This window comes from Lissotriton helveticus, chromosome 2_1 (assembly GCF_964261635.1).
Source record: "Lissotriton helveticus chromosome 2_1, aLisHel1.1, whole genome shotgun sequence".
NCBI lineage: Eukaryota > Metazoa > Chordata > Amphibia > Caudata > Salamandridae > Lissotriton > Lissotriton helveticus.
This window is the reverse complement of record NC_136059.1, coordinates 1863857441-1863877714: the sequence shown is the minus strand read 5'-3', so window position 1 is coordinate 1863877714 and position 20274 is coordinate 1863857441.

Below are 20274 nucleotides of genomic sequence, written 5' to 3'. Positions count from 1 at the left end.
GAATCAGTGACCTACTTAGGGCATGAAATCGGCGTGCAAGGGATCACTCCCAAAGCGGACAATGTGAAGGCGATCTGCGAAGCACCCCCACCCACCAGTAAAGAAGAAGTCAGGTCATTCCTGGGGATGGCCGAGTACTATAGTAAATTCGTGCAGCATTTCGCCACCAAGACGCACCACATGAGGAAGTTAACTAGAGAGAGTTCGGTGTTCTGCTGGACCATGGAAGCACAAGGGGAATTCGAGAACATAAAGAAAGATGTGGTGGGCGCGATACCTTTGCAGGGATACGACCCTCAAGGAAAGACTGTACTCATGACGGATGCCAGCGATAAAGGCTTGGGCGCGGTGTTGATGCAAGACCGAGGACAAGGAGTAATGGACACGCTAAGCTTTGCATCTCGCACCCTGAGCGACACAGAAAGAAAATACAGTGTCATTGAAAAGGAGATGCTGGCTGTAGTGTGGGCAATGATGAGACTCAGACAGTTCTTGTGGGGCACACGTTTTCAGTTGAAGACAGACCACAAGCCCCTAGTGAAAGTCTTAACCTCCAGTGGGCATGCGAGCGCCACCCCCAGAATCTCAAAGCTGACATTAAAACTCCTGGAATTCAGGTACGATGTGGAGTACATCCCCGGCAGTCGAAAGAAAGTGGCAGGTTATCTGAGTAAGGCGGCAGCCATGGAACCGGGAGAAGATGACCAAGCGTGCGGAGAAGAGATGGTGGCCCTGATGGAGGACCAAGAGGTGGTCATAAGCAACCAGGAGTGTAAGGAAGCATACGACGAGGACCCAACCATACAGGACGTAAAAATGAACATAGTACAAGGATGGCCAGAAAAAGAAGAACTATCGATGGACGACCAAGGAGTGTTTGTCTATAGGGGGACAAGGTCATTCCCCCAGCTGGCATAGTTCCCAGACTACTAGCGATACTCCATGAAGGCCTCTTGGGCATAGGCAAGATGAAACTAAGGACTAAGCAAGGCTACTGGTGGCCAGGTATGGACCTAAGAGCGGAACGATATGTCCGAGATTGCCCACAGTGCCAAGGAGCAGACAAGACACTCAAACCACTGCGCCCGGCGCTGGGCAGATTTGATCTTCCACAGAACCCATGGGAGGAGCTGTCCAAAGACATATTGGGTCCCATCCTGGATGGACAAGGCACTCCAAAGTATGTGTGTGTCCTGTTGGACAGATACTCAAAATGGCCGGAGGTGAAGGTGGAGGAAATAATGGACACAGAGACAATATTAAGATTCTTGAGCGACACATTCATGAGAGAGGGCATTCCAAAATCCATCCTGAGTGATAATGGTCCTCAGTTCACCTCAGACAAATGGACCAGCTTCATGGAGAGAAATGGCATTCTCTCCAAACATACAGCGATCTACCACCCGGCAAGGAACGGACTGGTCAAACGGTTCAACCGCGTGGTGATGGGATCCGGGCAAGCAGCGATATCTAACAACAAAGACTGGGAGAAAGAAATCTGGCAAATGATATGGGCTAACAGGATCACGCCCACAGGAACCGGATTCAGCCCCTTCTAAATCTTGAGGGGACATGACCCATTCACGAAGGACAATAGGGTATGGAAGGAGAAAATCCTAATGAGCAAATGGTCCCCCGCAGTGGTCCAGGCGAACTTGGAGAAGACTACGCAAGCCACTACAACAGGCGAAGGAATGTGAAGGATACCTGATTAGAGGAAGGAGAATGGGTACGAGTCAAGTTGGCAACAAGGCAAAGGAAGGGGGACAGCAAATATAGTAAACCCCTGCAGGTGAAGAAGGTGTATGACAGAGCGGCCCTGTTGAGTGACGGCAATGTGTGGTCTCAGGACCGCATGGCGAGATGCAACAAAGTACTACAGTGGAACAAAGAAGGACAAGACCTGGAGGGTGCGGAGGAGCCCGAGGCAGGAGATGAGCAATTGGTACAAGAGATGGACTTGGGGAATGAAGAAGTCAGTGAGGAGCAAGGCGATGGAAGAAGCCCCGGAGCGGAGAGAGAGAGGAACAGGAGTGAACCGGCGGAGAGCCTGGCTAGGCAGAATGATAAGGGAGGTAGCGCAGAGACTCTGGAGAGGGAGACCATGGCCACCCCGGTGAGACTGACCCGCAGGGGAAGAGCAGTGGTGTGACCAGCCAGGTTTCACGACTTTGATATGAACGGCGGACTGTAAGTTAAAATTGTTTCACTGTTTGGAAAAAAGGGAGATATGTAGAGTTTCCGTTCTAGTGTATGCACGTCACGTCACGACGCGACGTGCTGGCGGCCATCTTGGGATGCGCGCGCATCCTATTTCATTAGCGCGCGAGCCTCGGAGCAAAGTCGCACCGGCTCGGCGCTCTCTGACCCAATTACTAATAAACATACGTGCAACCCATTATGGTGTCCTGTCGTTCATGGGGTGGGCCCCCCTGGCATCTTTACACCAGCGTGGTGTAATATTAAGCATGTGTATATCTTCTCTTAGGTACAAAGACTGTGATTCCTGAGCAGATATGATCTGAAGAGTTTAAAAATACACAAAAACCCGAGAGTCTGTGTGTATCCACAAAGGTCACTGCACACTATTTCCACAATATAAACTGTCTACAAATCCCCTCATTTAACAACAGAGTACCTTGTGTTCAATGGGAATGGATGAAAATGCTGTTATGTGCTTATACGACCAGTACATGGTCAAATAAAGTTTTATTGACTTGACTGTTTAAATTGGTGATGTATAAGTAAAGGATTTTCTCCATACTGGAAAATCTATCGTCCCTGTAACAAAGTATAAATAATAAAGGTGCAATTGCACTAAATATAAAGTTATTTATTCAGGTGCAATTATGTGTGCCATTCTTCCAGTGCACTCACATAGGGGGCTATTTTTGTGCAGGGAGGGGTACTTTCCTATGAGGTGTTTTCCTCCTTGTATTTGTGATACAGAAAGTAGCACATATAGCAATAGGAAAAAATTAGGAGAAATAAAGATATTTCTCCTTGTTACGCCTCAGCATGGGAGACATAAAGATTTGGCGCTTCTGCAGGTTACATGATTTAGCAAATTCGCGTGAGCCTCAAAATCCTCAAGTGTGTCTTGGAAACACAGAACCATAAAGCCCATGGGACACCTTCAGAGCACAGAGTAATAAGGATTGATGAGGTATGCATAGAATCAGGTCATTAATGCTCGCGGGCCTGATTCACAGCAATTCTTCTTTGAGGGAAACAGTCAGAACAACTCGGCCTCAGCCACTCGTGTTCCGACTACGAAAGCACTACCAGGCTTGCGTTAACTATTCATATGATTTATCCACGTGGTTATGGCAGTGCGTAGTCTAGCTGCTGGCTGGTGTAAGCAGGAAGCAGCCAAGCAGCAGGAAGGTTCGGGAGAGGACATGATGCAGTGTGGTAAGTAGGGCTGGTCCTGGGTTATGGGTGGTTAGTTTGTACGGTGGGATTCGGGATAGGTTTTAGGACTGGGTAAGGGGTCGTTTTCAGGGCTGGGGGTTCAAGGTAGTATTTTGCGCTTGAGATTTGTCATCAGTAGGATGTCAGTCTTCTCAATTTCTGTACTTTTCAGAATCACAGTAAAAAGCATGAGGACTCTCTGAGACAAAATGCAGGAATATTCACCTGAACACTCAACCACGGTTTTTCATTTACATCAAGGCAAAGCTTCTAAGATTTGTTAGAAAAAGCAGTACCAATTGTTAAAACATCAAATATTTCTAATATAGCTATGTGTGGTTTGGAAGATATTTATCTTGTGAAGAGTTTAGACAATTAAGGGGTAACAGTAGTTGCAGAAACTGCATCAACTATAGCAATTTTGGCAGCTATTCCGCATTATAGTGGACTGAAGGTTTAGTCCTGATACATACCACTATTACCACAAGATAATACAATTTACATATTTTGTGAAACAAAGTCAGAGGAAGATAGCCGTTTCTCGGTGAAGCTCCAGCGGCTTGATTGAGGAAGGGTGTTCAGGCAAAAGATTGAATCAGTGATATCAACTTACACCAATATCGATTTGAAAATATTGTGAAACAGAAATATTGTGTGCAGGAATATATCATGGACAAGAATATCGATTTTAAGGTAAGTAATACCTTAAGGTAAGTAATATCAATGTTATTAATATTGATTTTTAATTATTTTGGTGTGTTTTAATATATATGTTAATTGTATGTGCCACAAAATGTTTTTTTAAACATTGTTAGTTTTTAATATGGTTTTTAAATAAATAGTATTTTTAAAATGTAATATAATAGACTTTTGCTATTTACCGTAGCAGGTTGTGGGGTTTAGTCGGGAATACGGTGGGAAGTAAATTAATTAAAAATAATGAATAACATTTGTAAATTTATGTCAATTATTTAATTGATAAAATAATTATGTTAATTGTATCATCAATATTGTTTGTTTTTAAGTTTTAGGTGCAGGCTGTGGCTTTTGTTGGGGTATTGGACAGGAAGTAAATTCATTATATTTAATGTATAATTAATTTTCAATTATTATTAATTATTAATTATGTAAATGACAATTCTTTGTGTAAATAGTCTAATGTTTTTCTATAAAGTTTGCGATGTTGGTTCTGTGATTTGTAGGGTTATAGGGTTGTAAGTTAATTAATGAGTATTTATTATATATAAGTTTTAATTATTTATAATTATTAAATTGATAATTACTTATAGTAGTTGTATAAATTAATTATTTTTTTAGTTCCTTTAGTGTGCGGCGGGGAGTCCATGATGGAGGTCTGGCAGTATCAGATCATAGGACCTACTACTTGGCTGCCCAATTAGCTGTAGTAAATGATTGGGTGTTTGGGGATAGACAGGAACCGGCATACAGAGTGGATCGTCTGGCCATGTCAAATAGGGACTACCTGGTGTTTCTCTATGGCAGGGAATGCCAAAAACGGCTCCCACCTCATATGTTGGTGGTGGTTAGAGCCTGGAGGGCAGCCAACAGAAGCCTAGGATGGGAAGAAAAGCTTACAGCAGAAACACCACTATGGAACAGTGGGGGGCTAAGCAAAGTCGAGAAATTGAGAGTTTACACGAAATGGCATATGATTGGAATTGAAAAGTTGGCAGATATATGGAGGTCAGGCGTCATGGTAACGTTCTAGTCACTAACGGCTGAGTTTGACCTGACACAGATATAAATGTTTCAGTGCCAACAATTACAACACGCCATCTAAAGGTATCTCCTCGAGGGGGGGTGATTCCACAATACTCTCCTCTAGAAGATCAGCTGCTATTGGATCCGATGCCCTTTAAGGCAGTATCGCTAACATATAAAAAGATCATGAATAATCTGCCGGACAGTCTTGGTTCGCTAAGAGAAGCGCGGTCAGCCGACCTGGAAAAAGTAGATGACGAAGAATGCTCTGAAGCACTCACATGCCCAAGAGAGATAGCGGTGAGGGCTAGGTTCCAACTAGTACAGCTAAGGATACTACACAGATCCTACATGTCCAGACAGGCTGCAATAGTGGCAAAGTACAATCTAGCCAGGCTATGGGGTGCAAGGAGACCGCATACGATAAAAGATTGGAAAGAGGACCTGGAATGGTGCCAGCAGGCAGTACAGACAGCCTATCTAGCTAGGGGCTGCCTATGTAAATTTATGGGGTCAAATTTTACCCCTCCACAATCCAACATTTTCCCTACTGTTTTACTGAGTGAAGTTGGAATAGTACATTTTACCCCTCCGCAATACAACAATTTTCCTTCTGTTGCACTCATTGGAATTGGAATAGTAAATTTTACCCCTCTGCAATCCAATGCTTTTGGTTATTTAAAATTATTATATTAATAATCATTAATGTTTTTAATATTTTATTTATTTTGAGTAAATTCTACATTTTTATTTTGTTTGAGTTCTTTTTTACTTTGAACATGATGTGAAAATGTTGTCACCCATACCAGTTCTGGTCAAACACCATTGGGTCGATTCCGATCCGGCAAAAAGCGCTCCGAATCGTCGTATGGACCGTTTTTTCCCTGTACGAATCGTACCTTATGTACGATAAAGTACGATTCGTAACAGGAGCCGTACTCCGTACGAGTAGTACAAGACACCGTACGACTCTAATCTCCGTATGATTCTCCCTCGGAACCCGCCGTATGCGACATCTGTACGGTTTGCAGCTGTTTTTACGACCCAGCAAGTACGATACGTGTCAGGTACGCACCGTACAACCCTTTTTCTACGGGAGATGAAAACAGCCGTAAAAGCAGAGTTCGCGCCGAAACAGGTACGGAACGGCCCCCCCGGGTATGGTGCATACCCCCCATGATCGCAGGGGTACACACCATACCCCTGCGATCATGGGGTGTACCAGCCATACCCCCATTGTACAATCGGTGTACGAGCCGTACCCCCATTGTACGATCGGTGTACGAGCTGTACCCCCATTGTACTATGGGTGTACGGCTCGTACACCGATCGTACATGGGGGTATGGCTCATACACCGATCGTACATGGGGTACAGCTCGTACACTGATCGTACAATGGGGGTACGGCTCTTACACCGATCGTACAATGGGGGTACGGCTCATACATCCCATGATCACAGGGGTACGGTGCGTACCCCTGCGATTATGGGGGGTACGGACCGTACGGTGTATATGTGTTTGTGTGCTTTTCCGTACGACTCGCCCATACCTGACGTGGACCGTACGAATCGCGTCCTCATACCCCGGTCCGGATCGTACTCGTCGGGTCGTACAGCATGTGTACGAGTCGTACGGTATGTGTACGAGTCGTACGGTTCACGGTTTCAGCCTTGTAATACGTACGGATCGCAACGATTCGGACGGATTCACGGAATACAGATCGTACTACGCGACTCGGACGGACGGGTACAATTCGTACGGAGAGGGCTCCGGATACAAATCGTACGGACGTTTTTTTCCCGAATCAGAATCGACCCCCATGTGTACAAAAATGATCTGGACAGACAGGTAATAACGCTCGACTTACAGTTAATGCCATTGCTAGACCACACAAGATGGGGTTATAATGGTCCTCCTATCCTTGGATAATGAGAAAGCATTTAACCGGGCGGACTGATCCTTTTTGATGAATTTGGGCCCATGGTTGAAGTCCTATGTTCTGGACAATTTTGTATCACAATTCACGAAGATTAGGACCTGAGATAATCTGTCCAACGTGATTACGTTGTCCTGGGGCACTCGTCAAGGTGTCCCCTCTCCTGATCTTTATTTTCCCTGTGTGTCGACCCTCTTACCGAGAAAGTCCAGGTGAATCCTAACATGCTAGGGCTTCCTATGGGTGACACACAACTGAAAATAACAATGATTGGTGATGACACGCTCTGTATTTTAACTGATACTGTCACTTTGTTGAATGCACTTGCAGCCACGTTGGATGTATTTTGGGGCGTTTATGGATTTCAAATTGATTCCAATAAATCAGTCAATATGAGGGTAGGACCCATGCTGTCTTACTTCCAACAACAGGTTGAATTCAAAGGTTTTGCTTGGACCTCTATAGACTTTCAATACTTACCGGGAGCCATAACAAGGCTTTCACCTGATTTTTTTTAAACATTCCACCGCTTTTAGACGTTCTTGTCAAAGACCTTGTAGGAGGCTGACTCTCTATATAGTGTACAAAAGTACACTGTGCAGAGAATCCAGTGAACCCCATACTGGTGTACAGAGGCAAAAGTAGATAATACTGAAGCTCTCTTTGTGGTGGTGTGGTCAATCAGTAAGGTTTATCAGATGGTAGTGCTAAGTATTTGCTGCACTCAGAGGCAATAAATGGGACACACACTCAAGAATAAATCTGAGATAAATTTGTAAAAAAAAATGTTTTAGACATAGAACTTTGTTCCAAGGTAAGTGCATTTTAAGTTATGATTTTTCATTGTTTGCTAAATAAATCATTGTTGTGTGCATTTATGCACAATAGAAGGCAAGGGGACAAAATAGGAACAAGCATATACAATTACACAGTGCGATCTCGATGTTCACCTTCTGGATTTGAGTAAGAAGCAGGCCCAGGTATGATGCTTCAACAGCGGAAGTCCGGGAGCATCCTGGATTCCAATGGGAGCAGGGAGCTGAGGTCATTGGTAGCTGGCACGCTAAGAAGAAGGGGCCACCTGAAAACACACTAGACAGAGGGACTTAAGGGTAAGTCCCGGGGGTCCTACTCGAGGGAGAAGGACACAAGGGCCTCATGACTATGTAAGAACAGCTGGTTTGTCGTTACTCTGGCCAGACGAGCTGGGTGCAGAGCAGATAGGTTGCTAAGCTTCATGCATCAAGATGGTCCTCTTGGTCAGAGGGAGACTGAGCCACTCATGGAGCGGGGAGCTGGGGTCTCGAAGTCCCTCAATAGATGTCTGCATCCTGGGTAGTTGGATTTTAGATTGGACTCTTTCTTCTCAGTCTTCACGTAGGGGGGCCAGTACTCCACCTATTGGCATGGCTCCGGTAGGTTCTGGTGTCCTTTTACTAGGTGGACGGACAGATCTGACCATCCAAAGCTGATGTCACTCTTGTGGCTGTGGTGCTGCATTGGTGTCACAAGCAGATCAATAGACCAGACTTAGTGGTTCGCTGTCCTCAAGCTTCAGGGGAGCAGCTCTTCTACTCCAAGGGAGGTTCTTGCCAATTGGTCAAAGGCTGAAGGTGCTTCAGGGTACCTTGAGGCCTCACAGTTGCAGGAAAGACAGCCCACCACGATTGTTGAGTCCTGGAAGCAGCCAGCAGGGGTTGGCACCAATTTTCTGAAGCAGATCTTTGGTCCTTGAGCCAGCAACTCTTCTTTGTCTGTTGATCTTCTTAGGTCCATCAGATCTAATTTCAGGGTCAGGGGAATCCAGCTAAATTCTAAATGTAGGGTTGTTAAAGAGGATGACAGGTAGCAGCTAATGGGCTACCTACCTTTAGGGTGTCTACACCATTTAAGTGGCCACTTACTGTGGGAAGAGGCACTACCACACTGACTCCCGGTAACACAGTGATAACACCATAAATGGACACCATACTGATTTTATAAAAAAGAGCGGTATCTTTATCAAAAGAAATACGATGAGACCAAACGATAAAAATATCCAACATATGCGTACTCGCAATATTTCACTGGGCCGGTTAATAGGCCAACAATCACTTGAAGGTTCTTGCGGTATTAATGAGCAGTTCACGATGATCGAATGCAGTCCTAATGCGGTTCATAATGCAGAATAATGCGATTCGTAAAGCAAGAATAATGTGGTTCATACTGCAAGAATAATGCAGTTCGTAATGCAAGAATAATGCAGTTTGTAATGCAAGAATAATGCAGTTCGTAATGCTAAAATAATGCAGTTGGTAACGCAGGAATAATGCAGTTCTTAATGCAAGAATAGTGCGGTCCGTAATGCAAGAATAATGCAGTTAGTAACACTGGAATAATGCGATAAGCCAATCTGCATGATCAGCTTGGGCAACACTAGGCCTCTACAACAGAGAATGGTCGCAAACTTAAAGAGGAGGCCCTAGTACTGCTGAGCAGATATGGGCCGCTCGCGTGCATCATGTGGTGCGGCAGGAGAGAGATCGGAGCACTCCAGTACTCCTGCTGCATGCCTCCCCAAGCAACACATGCTTGTGGCTCCCGACCGGAGTCCAAGCCTTACGTGGGGAGGTGCGCTGCCTCGCTCTCTCTCTCTCTCCCCCTCGTCGGAAGTCTTGTAGGGTCTCCCCGCTTGTCGGACGTCCTGTAGGGCGATCCCGATTACATTGCAGCTCCGGTGCTTGGTGACGCTGTAGGCGGACGGGTTACGGTGCTGCCTTTTCCATCATTGACGATCTTGGGCAGATTCCTCTTGGTGAACAGTGATGACGATCCCTTTCACCTTGCAGCTTCCTTAGCTTCCAGTAATCCTTTAGCAAGTTGGGGCTCGGGCCGGCGGCAGCGATACTCATAGCCTTCATTACGATGACGGCTCGGGCCTCAATGTAGCAGTGTGGACAATGTTTCACACTGCGGGGGCAAAGCAGTCACGGGGCACCTCGTAAACAGTACCACAGACCACACAGAAGTCTTCCAGAAATCCTTTAGCACGTTACGGCTCAGGCTGGCAGCAGCGATCTTTACTCCCAGCCTCAGTTACGATGACGGTTCGAGCCACCGGGGTCTGGACACTTCCCAGACCCTGTCACATCCAAACCCAGACAGTCAATACACAACCAGGTAGAGGCACAGAGGATGGTTTAGGACAAGAAACCAGACACTACTAAAAGCATGATTTCTAAACACACAGTTTAAAAACCATCTTCACAAAAAGATGTGTTATCTAATTCTGAGTTCAGGCACACTAAACTCCATCTCTCCATCTTATGTTTTTGGGAAGATATGCTGGAAACATGTGACACAGCATTCCCCATTGTGTCCTATGGGCAGGATGGCCTTGCAGCAGTGAAAAACTAATCTGGCAGTATCTCACTGTTAGGACATGGTACACACCTCAGCACATGCCCTACCTTTCACATACACTACACCATGCCCAGGGGGTACCCTGGGCCTACTGTAGGGGTGTCTGATGTGCATAAAAAGGGATGGGTAAGGCCTTGCAAGTGGGTGCACTTGTCAGGACAACAAGGCAGTTAACAAACTTACTGCACGCAGGCACTGCAGTGGCAGGCCTGAGATCTCTTTTTAGGGCTACTTGTGTGGGTGGCACAACAAGTGCTGCAGGACCACTAGTAGAATTTGCATTACCAGCCCTGGCACACATAGTGCATTTTACTTGGAACATTACTAGTAAGAAAACCATACCAGTTATGGACAACCAATTGCCATAACACTTTATACAGGGAGCACTTGCACTTTGACACTGATCAGCAGTGGCAATGTGCCTAAAACATTTAAGCCAGCAAAACGAAATCCATCACAGCATCAAAAGTAGAGGAGGTAGAGGCAAAAAGTCTGGGGAAGCCACGCCAAGAAATGCCAGATCTAACTGGTTGCGACTGCAGCCATTTCGATCAGGCAATCGGCTGGACTTGTACTTGATACTGACCTCACAGTTATGATACCCCATGCTGTGGATACACTTTTGTATAAGACAAAGACACAGCACCTCATCAGAGCACGTCTTCGTGGCTATTAATTGACATTGTTTCGTAAGCATATTACAATTAAAAGATGTGCCACTTTGAATCCAGCCACGTTGCTACCCCTTCCTTCTGAGAATGATGATGCAGTCGACAAACATCACCGTACTTTCCAGACAGAGGAAGAAACAAAGGGACGGGTAGACCTGACTAATGTCCCCATATCCAACCCTCAAGGGGAACTTCATGTCATCGGCTCTTGTTTTAAATTACCAGATGTATCCACCATTGCAGCTTATGCTATCACTACATTGCAGTCGGTGGTAGAGACATCACTGGTCCCTTATCAGTCGGCTTAGGCAGCTGAGCTTGCTGCCCTTATCCGAGCATGAGAATTAAGCGAAGTACTGGTTGTCAACCTTTATACTGACAGCCAGTACGCATTTGGGATTATGCATAATTTGGGCTGGTTTTGGGCAGAGAGAGGGTTTCTTACCTCCCATGGTGTCATGATTCAGCAAGACTCCTCATATTACGGCTTTTGTCTGCTTTAACGCTTCCCAAGAAATTGGCAACCATCAAGGGCAGCACCCATAGAAAGGTTACAGATGATTTAGGTAGAAGCAATGCGTTTGCAGATCAGGTAGCTAAGGAAAAGGGCCGAAGCAAAATGAAATGTATGTTAGTTGCAGGTCAAGCAAGGTGGGTTTCCAAAGTTGTCATGTTTGAAAATACCCTTGAGAGTCTAAAAGATATACAGAGCACAGCCATGATAGAGGAATTGGCTAAACGGCAGGAGACTCCAGCACAGTTGAATGAAGAGAGGTGTTGGATTGACAAATCGGGGCAACAGAAATGGATGTTGCCGGATACATATGTTCTGCCTCTGGTTACTATAGCACATGGTCCAGCTCATATTAGTGCAAAAGGCATTTTTAAATTGTTAGTCCCTGTGTGGCATAATGATAACATTTCCAAGACAGCTGTGCATTTGCTAAAATACTGCATGGTCTGTTTGATGCGTAAGCCAGAGAAGGGTACCCCAACACCATCTGGTGATTGTGCACCACCACTTTTCCTTTTGAAGTCCTCCCAATGGACTACATCGAATTAGGGAGATGCAATAATCTTAAGTATGTTTTGGTGGTTGTATGTGCATTCTGTAAACGGGTTGAGGCCTACCCCACTAAAAACAATATGGCCATTATGACTGCAAAGGTACTCCTTTAAGAGTACTTTCCTCATTTCGGCTTGCCCCAAGTTATCTGGAGTGACAACGGAAGTCATTTTAAATTGGAAAGTGATTACATTGATGTAAAGGGTTGCATATTAGGCAGAAATTTCAAACTTCCAATTACCCCCAGTCAACTGGCCTTGTTCAGAAGAACAATGGAAATGGAAAATGAAATTGGGGAAAATTCAAGAGACAACAGGGTTAAAATGGACAAATGCTCTACCGTTAGCTCTTTTGTCAACAAGAATGACAGCTCATTCTAGAACACGCTTGTCTTCTTAGGAGTTTGGAGTCGTGCTGGAAAGCTCCTGAACAGGTTCTGTTGGTGACACAGATGGCTTTAAAGGTTGCTGGCCGAAGGAAATGGGTTCAAGCTAGGCACTGCATGAGGATTCCCTTGCCGTTGCCATACAATCAGTGGGTGAAGGAGGGCGTCTGCGATACAGAGTGGGAGCAGGTACTCAGGTTTGTTCCCTTCAGTGACACCCAGTTGATCTGGACCCAAACAGATAAGGAGGTCAATGATGTTTTAAATAAGGCTGTTCCCCCGGTAATTCGAGCTCTTCAGGAGCCTTTGTCTATTGATCACACGGTGCCTGGGGCTACCAGGTACAATGTGCGCCCTCAGCTGAGGAATACTGAGTCCAAGGAGAAGAAAGATTAGGGATGGACTGTACAAGATAGGTAGTACTGAGTCATGGTATCAACGGAATTAATCGAAATTAGTGAAGAATTTTGTACTCACTTTGCTTTTGTTGTTTGAACATTAGCTAGGGAGGCCAGAAGAATACCTTGAAGGTATACCATATTTATGGATTTCGGATAGATTAAAAGAACTTAGGACAAAGCAGGCTCCACCGCCAGTGCTCAAGAGCGCCAACTTATTGATGGAGAATAGTAGCCTGTACCAGAGAGTCTCTGATGAACACTGTGAACTTGAATATTTTTTTTGCACTTTTGCCTCTTTGCTATTCATTATGCATCCCTTTGGTAGAAAGGTTGCTGATGAAGAGCAGCCAATGGTTCTTGTTGCACAGCATAATATAATGTGAAGACGGAGAAAAAAAATGATACAATGAAACAAAATGATATGTGTTGTTCTTTTGGTTTTGTTGATATTAATAGAGTGTGGGGTGTCATGGGTTTTGGAAAATGATCAAATTCTACCTTTACGTAGTAAGGGTAAGGTTATCTCCCTGAAAATAACAGTCCAGAGTAATGTATTTCTGGAGACACATACGAGGTCCTTTGGAGAAAGGACAGCTTGTTACCCCACCCAATTCATCGCTAGTCTGTGGACTGCATGCATATCCATTGTCCATTGTATCTCATACTCGGCCACCCCAATTTACGGAAGTGAAAGGAGTATTTGGTTTTGGTTATCCGGGACCAGTCTACACCATAGAAAACCACTGGGAATGGGTTATCCAGGTATCGATAACAATAAATATTGCGGCAATTTCTATACAGAAAAACAAAATGTTACAATGGTGGGTTGGCATTACAAAGAATTGATAGTTACCCGGAAGGCTGGTTATTATCCTGCCTGTTGCCCCATTGTGAATAGCACTGATACTTCACTGTATATCAATTATTCAGGAATAGTGTGGTACAAAAATACGATCCCATTGGTGAATTACGAGGATCCAAGTACTTTTGGAATTAAATCCAGGTATGCAGCAGTAGACTATGAGGGCCAACTTATGTGCGCCCAGGTTTTTTCTTTTTGCCTATGCAACGTATTCTAATGTCCACAATGGTACAGATGATGCACTCTTGGAATATTGTTGCTCCTAAGTGTACCTTGTAAAATCGCTAAGCCCAATGTACAATGGGTTAAAAGGACTCTAACAAAAGAATTCTGCGAGAGAGTGACCAATATAGAAGTCAATATTTATAGTAATGGGATCACTTTTGGATACATCCTTTCTTCCATTTTAACTCTGGGTGGTACATCTATGGCTAGGAGTGAGAAAGCTAGAGAATATTTTGGATGCAAGCTGAAAATTTTAACTAATACCACAGTAGCAGCCTTATGTGACATCAGCACTCATTTGGAGAGTATGCAAATATATTTTTGAATAGACCAGATATGCAGTTGATTTTATTTTGGCTAAGAGTGGTGATATATGCGAAGTACTGGGCAATCAGTATGTGGTCAGGACCAATAACATGGAAAAGAACATTACTAAACACATACTAAATGTCCTTGAAAAAGTCAAAGGAATGGAAAGTGGGAACTGGAGTTGGTCTCTATTAAGCAGCTGGGGTTGGATTCTTGAAAGGTGATTTATCGGATCAAGATTTTGGTACTCTGCTGTGCTCTTAGTCAGTGTCTTCCCTTCTGTTGCTCTTATTGTACCACTATTCTCACCCCTAAAAAGAACATATCATTTCATGACACCAATGCTGCCATAATGATTCAAAAGGATATTGAGGATATGATGAACATTGATTAGGGAATTTTTGAGAATTCCTCCCTCCTTACTGTTTCACTTCCTGATGTTAATAGTATGGACTGCTCATAACTGTTTATTTATGAAATGTCTTATTACTGTTTGTAGTTTTGTTTCCTCTTGTTTTAGCTCATGCTAAAAGGAGGGTCAGTTAGAAATAGTTTATTCTTACGTGGTGGTTTATGTGAGTTAGCATTCGCTGTGCCATGCTCTGTTTGCGCGCCATTTTAGGCTGTTCGAAACTGGATCTAGTTCAATTCCGAGAAATGCTCCCCTGTGAGTTTCGTTAATTCTCTTGTGTCCTGTTTTATTAATAAGCATACCGTTCATGTTAGCACATCGCTTTCTCACTAGATAGAGGCCCCTTGTCTGGTGGGGGGCTCCGGATGGAATGACCTTTGCCGTTTAACTACACCTGCCTGGAAAATTCCACTGTGGACGTGTCTTCACCCGGTTGCGAAACGTACATAAAGCACCTCTATGCTTGTCGATTTCAGTTCCCTCAGCAGCACTCCTGGTGGCTGGGCAGATGGGGCTCCGCTCTGAGTGTATATGAATACAGAGTTATTGGTTTTTATTCTCTACTGTCTGACCAACACTTCATTTAGTACGGTATGCTGAGAGGTAGTCATTAGTGACCCAGGTGGCCTTAAACCGGTTACTCCTTTCAGCCCCCTCTGGTATACAGGGTCACTGCATCATGGTGGTACAGTCATGGCAAGATGAACGTGGTGCTCAGCACATGACTCAGTCTGCAAAAGCCTTTCCTAGCATACAGGGTTCGCTAAAAACAATCCTGCACAATGGCTGCAGCCCAAATGGTGCACAGCTGTATACTCACACCTTGCACAGGGAGACCTCTTGGTACAGCTTCCCTCTGGACCTTGTTCCTTCCAATGCTCTCTTATTCCTCACAGAGCACATTGGTCTTGGCCAGCTTAAAAGATACTGGTACTTCAAGTTCCAGGGCAAGTGATCTTGGCTTTCTTGTGTGATGTCTCCTCACCCAGCAGGGAAAACTATCAGGCTTTGGCCCCCATGTCCTGGTCACAGGCAGACGTCTTGCAGAGTTTCCACTTCTCACATAGCCTGATAGATAACACGTTTTTGGAGAATCAACCTCTCCTTCTTATTGTCCTTTTCCAGACACCAAAATGCGATTTAGGGTTTTGGACTTATAAGATTTGTATTGGGGTTCTGATTCTTTTGAAGTGGGCACTTCTCCTTTTCTTTTTTCTTCATGAAAGATGTCTGTCACAGCCGGCATGACTATAAAACTCATTGCCCACACAATTCATGGGAGTGACCGGAGTTCACACCTGGATGTCAATCACAGTGATATGTGCATCTGATAGTTAATCCCAGTCCCCCAGCTTTTTGGCTGTAGTAACTTTTGAAGTGAAGTTAGCAATTGAGCTTACTCTAGTGTGGATGTGTATTTTAGCTTGCCTTTAACTCCTTCATCCCCTTCTTAATTATCCATAAACCCCTTCGTCTATGTGTATGTATTCCCCATGTTCCAGCACTCCCCGTCCTGCACATAATTACTTCCAAAACATAGACCTCCATGCACAGAGATCTCTGTGTAAAAAAAGATAGGAGAAGAAGAGGATAAAACCTACTCAGGTAGGTTTGTGAATAGTGTTTTGCAGTATATGAGTGGTAATGCTATACTACTTGTAAATGTACTACAAATCATAGTTTGGGAATCAGGCCCAGTGTCTTCTTTGAATACTGTAAGATCTTTCACCCTAAATGAAAGATTAGCTAAAGATCATGGGGATAATACAAAACAATTGGAATATTGTGGTCTAGAACTTGAGCCAAGGATAACTGTCTCAGTCCTAGAGACATTTCGATTGAGAAAACTGCAAAGCACCCATAGTTCTTTCTGCTCAAGACACACATTACGTGTAATATTATCAGTATTTAGATTCAGGACTATTTACTTATCATCCTTATAAGACAGAACATGGAAAATTTTGGTGCAAATCACATGAAGCTAAAGTTGTATGTAGAACTGTAACGCAAGAGGGAGGAGCCTGATAGCCAGGATAAATTCACAAGCAGGTTACTTGAATGGTAGCCTGTTGTCCATTAATTGATCTTAAAGGAAGAAACACAATTTAGGGTGGCACTTTCAGCATTTGCAACATTTTGACACTATGAAACAGGATGGACAAATCCCTCATATTGAAGGGTCAAAATGGTAAACAGCAGAGCCACTTAGCTCCTTTCTGCTGATAGCAAAAGAGTAACCATTATACATACAGCATAAGTTAATTTCCCCTCAATTTCCCCAGATAATGTAGCGATTAGGCATATTTTATTTTCAATCCTCCAAAACATAAAATTGAAATATGGTGTCAATTTTGGACAAGGCTCAACTCAAGCCTTCTCATCCACATTCTGCAATCCCCTCATACGCCTTTCTTGCCGAATTATCCTTGTAGTATAAGTAATATCTGTCTCAAAGAGAGAAACCCTAGTGAGCAGGCACACCAGATGCTTACCTTTTTTAGTAAGGAACACAGAAGGCCCTAACCAGTGCCCTTTATTGATCCAATTCCAACACCATTACACTGAAATTGGATGTCTTATCTGTCCTGTCAGCACATTCAAGACCTATCCTTCCTTAAAACTGCTCCATGCAGATTGATCTTACCCAAATGTTCAGAAAAAGTCTAACAGTTAAGGATTGTATGTTGTTCTAACTTGTTCGGACTTCATGAAAAACACAGGTCCAACCACAATACCTCATAAAATAGAGTTGCCCACAAAGGATACAGGAACTATTGAAACATTCTCTTATGATCTCTGTATTTAAGGGCCGCACACATCTGAGGATTCATCTTTTTTATTTCTCTCCCATGCTTCTCTCTTCACACTACGTTTATTTCCAAGACTTCTTCAGATTGTATTGGATCTAAAGTCCATTTTAGCTCTGTAATCATGGAAAGCACATACATGTACTATAAAATATATTTGTCAGTGTCTCAAACCTATGACTGTATATTCTGTTCTGTATCTCTAAATCTTCAGTCATAATTTACTAACGTTCTTCCAGAATAACTCATTGTTAGTCTTCCCTCATGCAGAATAATGTTAAAATTTGCAGAAAATACTATGTCTATTGTTAAAAAGTTTATCCATGGTAACTTTCTCTGAATATCTAGAACTCCTTTATTTGTTCACAGAAACTTTTCATTAGCTCATATTGTTATATAGGAAACGTTACTTTCCTGCTTTATTAGTCTGCACTGTTTCTAATGATTATCAAATTACGGAGTACCCTGTTCCTTGTCTTATTCTCTACTTTACATAGGCCAGCGCCATAAACTTCAAATATATAGTAATAATGTATGTTGTGCTTACTGTAATGTTTTTATCATTCTGGATTTTGTTTTTTCCCCTAATACAATAACAGGTTTTCTTCTTTCACATGGACTTGGTCATCTTTATGATATTGTGATGGTTTCCTACAAACCAAATGTTCGACTTTTATAAAGAAAGTAGTTTCTTATTCTTATCACTCACCTATCAATCAATCAATACATTTGTATAGCGCACTACTCACCCGTGATGGTCTCAAGGCGCTGAAGGGAGGGGGGTGCCTGCTATTGCTCGAATAACCAGGTCTTGAGGTGTTTCCTGAAGGAGAGATGGTCCTGGGTCAGTCGTAGGTGTGCGGGGAGGGAGTTCCATGTCTTGGCTGCTAGGTAGGAGAACGATCTTCCTCCGGTGGTGGTTCTGCGGATCCGTGGGACGCTGGCGAGGGCGAGGCTGGTGGAGCGGAGCTCACGGGTGGGATGTAGAACGAGAGGCGGCTGTTGAGGTATTCGGGGCCCATGTTGTGGAGCGCTTTGTGTGCATGGTTGAGCAGCCTGAACGTGATCCTCTTGCTGACAGGGAGCCAGTGCAGGTTTCTCAGGTGGGCGGATATGTGGCTGAGGCGAGGGATGTCGAGGACGAGTCGTGCGGAGGCATTCTGTATGCGTTGAAGGCGTTTCTGAAGTTTGGCTGTCGTTCCTGCGTACAGGGCGTTTCCGTAGTCCAGTCGGCTGGGGTCGAGGGCCTGGGTGACCGTCTTTCTGAGCATGCGCAGGGTGTAGAAACATGAGGATGAGACTGTGTTGACTTGCTTGGTCATCGTGAGGGAGGAGTCCAGGATGAATCCCAGGTTTCGTGCGTGGTCTGTGGGTGTCGGTGCGGTGCCCAGCGTTGTGGGCCACCAGGAGTCGTCCCAGGTGGATGGGGATTGTCCGAGGATGAGGACCTCCATCTTGTCCGAGTTGAGCTTCAGATGGCTGTGCTTCATCCATTCTGCGACATCTTTCATTCCGTCCTGGAAGTTGGCTTTGGCGGTGAGAGGGTCTTTGGTGAGGGAGAGTATCAGTTGGGTGTCGTCGGCGTAGGAGATGATGTTGATGTTGTGTTTGCGTGCGATGGTGGCAAGGGGGCTCATGTAGATATTGAAGAGAGTTGGGCTGAGTGAGGAGCCCTGGGGTACGCCGCAGATGATCTTGGTGGCCTCGGAGCGGAAGGGAGGGAGGCGGACTCTCTGGGTTCTGTCGGAGAGGAACGATGTGATCCAGTCCAAGGCCTTTCCTTGGATCCCAGTGTTGCAGAGGCGGGTTATTAGGGTGCGGTGGCAGACGGTGTCAAAGGCTGCCGAGAGGTGCCAGGAGGATGAGAGCGGAAGTCACTCCATTGTCCATCAGGGTCCTGATGTCATCGGTGGCTGCGATGACGGCGGTCTCGGTGCTGTGGTTGGCTCGAAATCCGGACTGGGATGGGTCGAGCGAGTTGTTTTCTTCCAGGAATGCAGTCAGCTGTTTGTTGACGGTCTTCTCGATGACTTTAGCCGGGAAGTGAGAAGAGAGATGGGGCGAAAGTTCCTGAGGTCTTTGGGGTCCGCTGTTGGTTTCTTCAGAAGGGCGTTATTTCTGCGTGTTTCCAGCTTTCCGGGAAGGTGGCTGAGGTGAAGGAGCTGTTAATGACGTTCCGGAAGTGGGGTGCGATGATGCTGTCGGCTTTGTTGAAGATATGATGAGGGCATGGGTTGGAGGGGGAGCCGGAGTGGATGGTGTTCATGACGCGGGTGGTGTCTTCAATGCTGATGGGGGTCCATGCGCTGAGGTGGAGTCTGGGGTCCGAAGCTGTCGTGTGTATCTGCGATCTTGCGTTGGAAGAATGTGGCGAGGGAGATGCAGAGGTTTTGCGACGGTGTGATGTCGTTGTTGCTGGCGCTGGGGTTGGAGAGCTCTTTGACAATGCTGAAGAGTTCCTTGCTGTTGTGGGCGTTGTTGTCCAGATGCTCTTTGAACGATGTCCTTTTGGTGGTGCGGATCATTTGGTGGTATTCACAGGTGGCGCTCTTGAGGGCTGTGATGTTTTCTGATGTCCGTTTGTGGCGCCAGGCTTTTTCGAGAGTTCGGCATGATTTCTTTGTGATTTTGAGGGCGTCTGTGAACCATGCGGTTTTTCTCT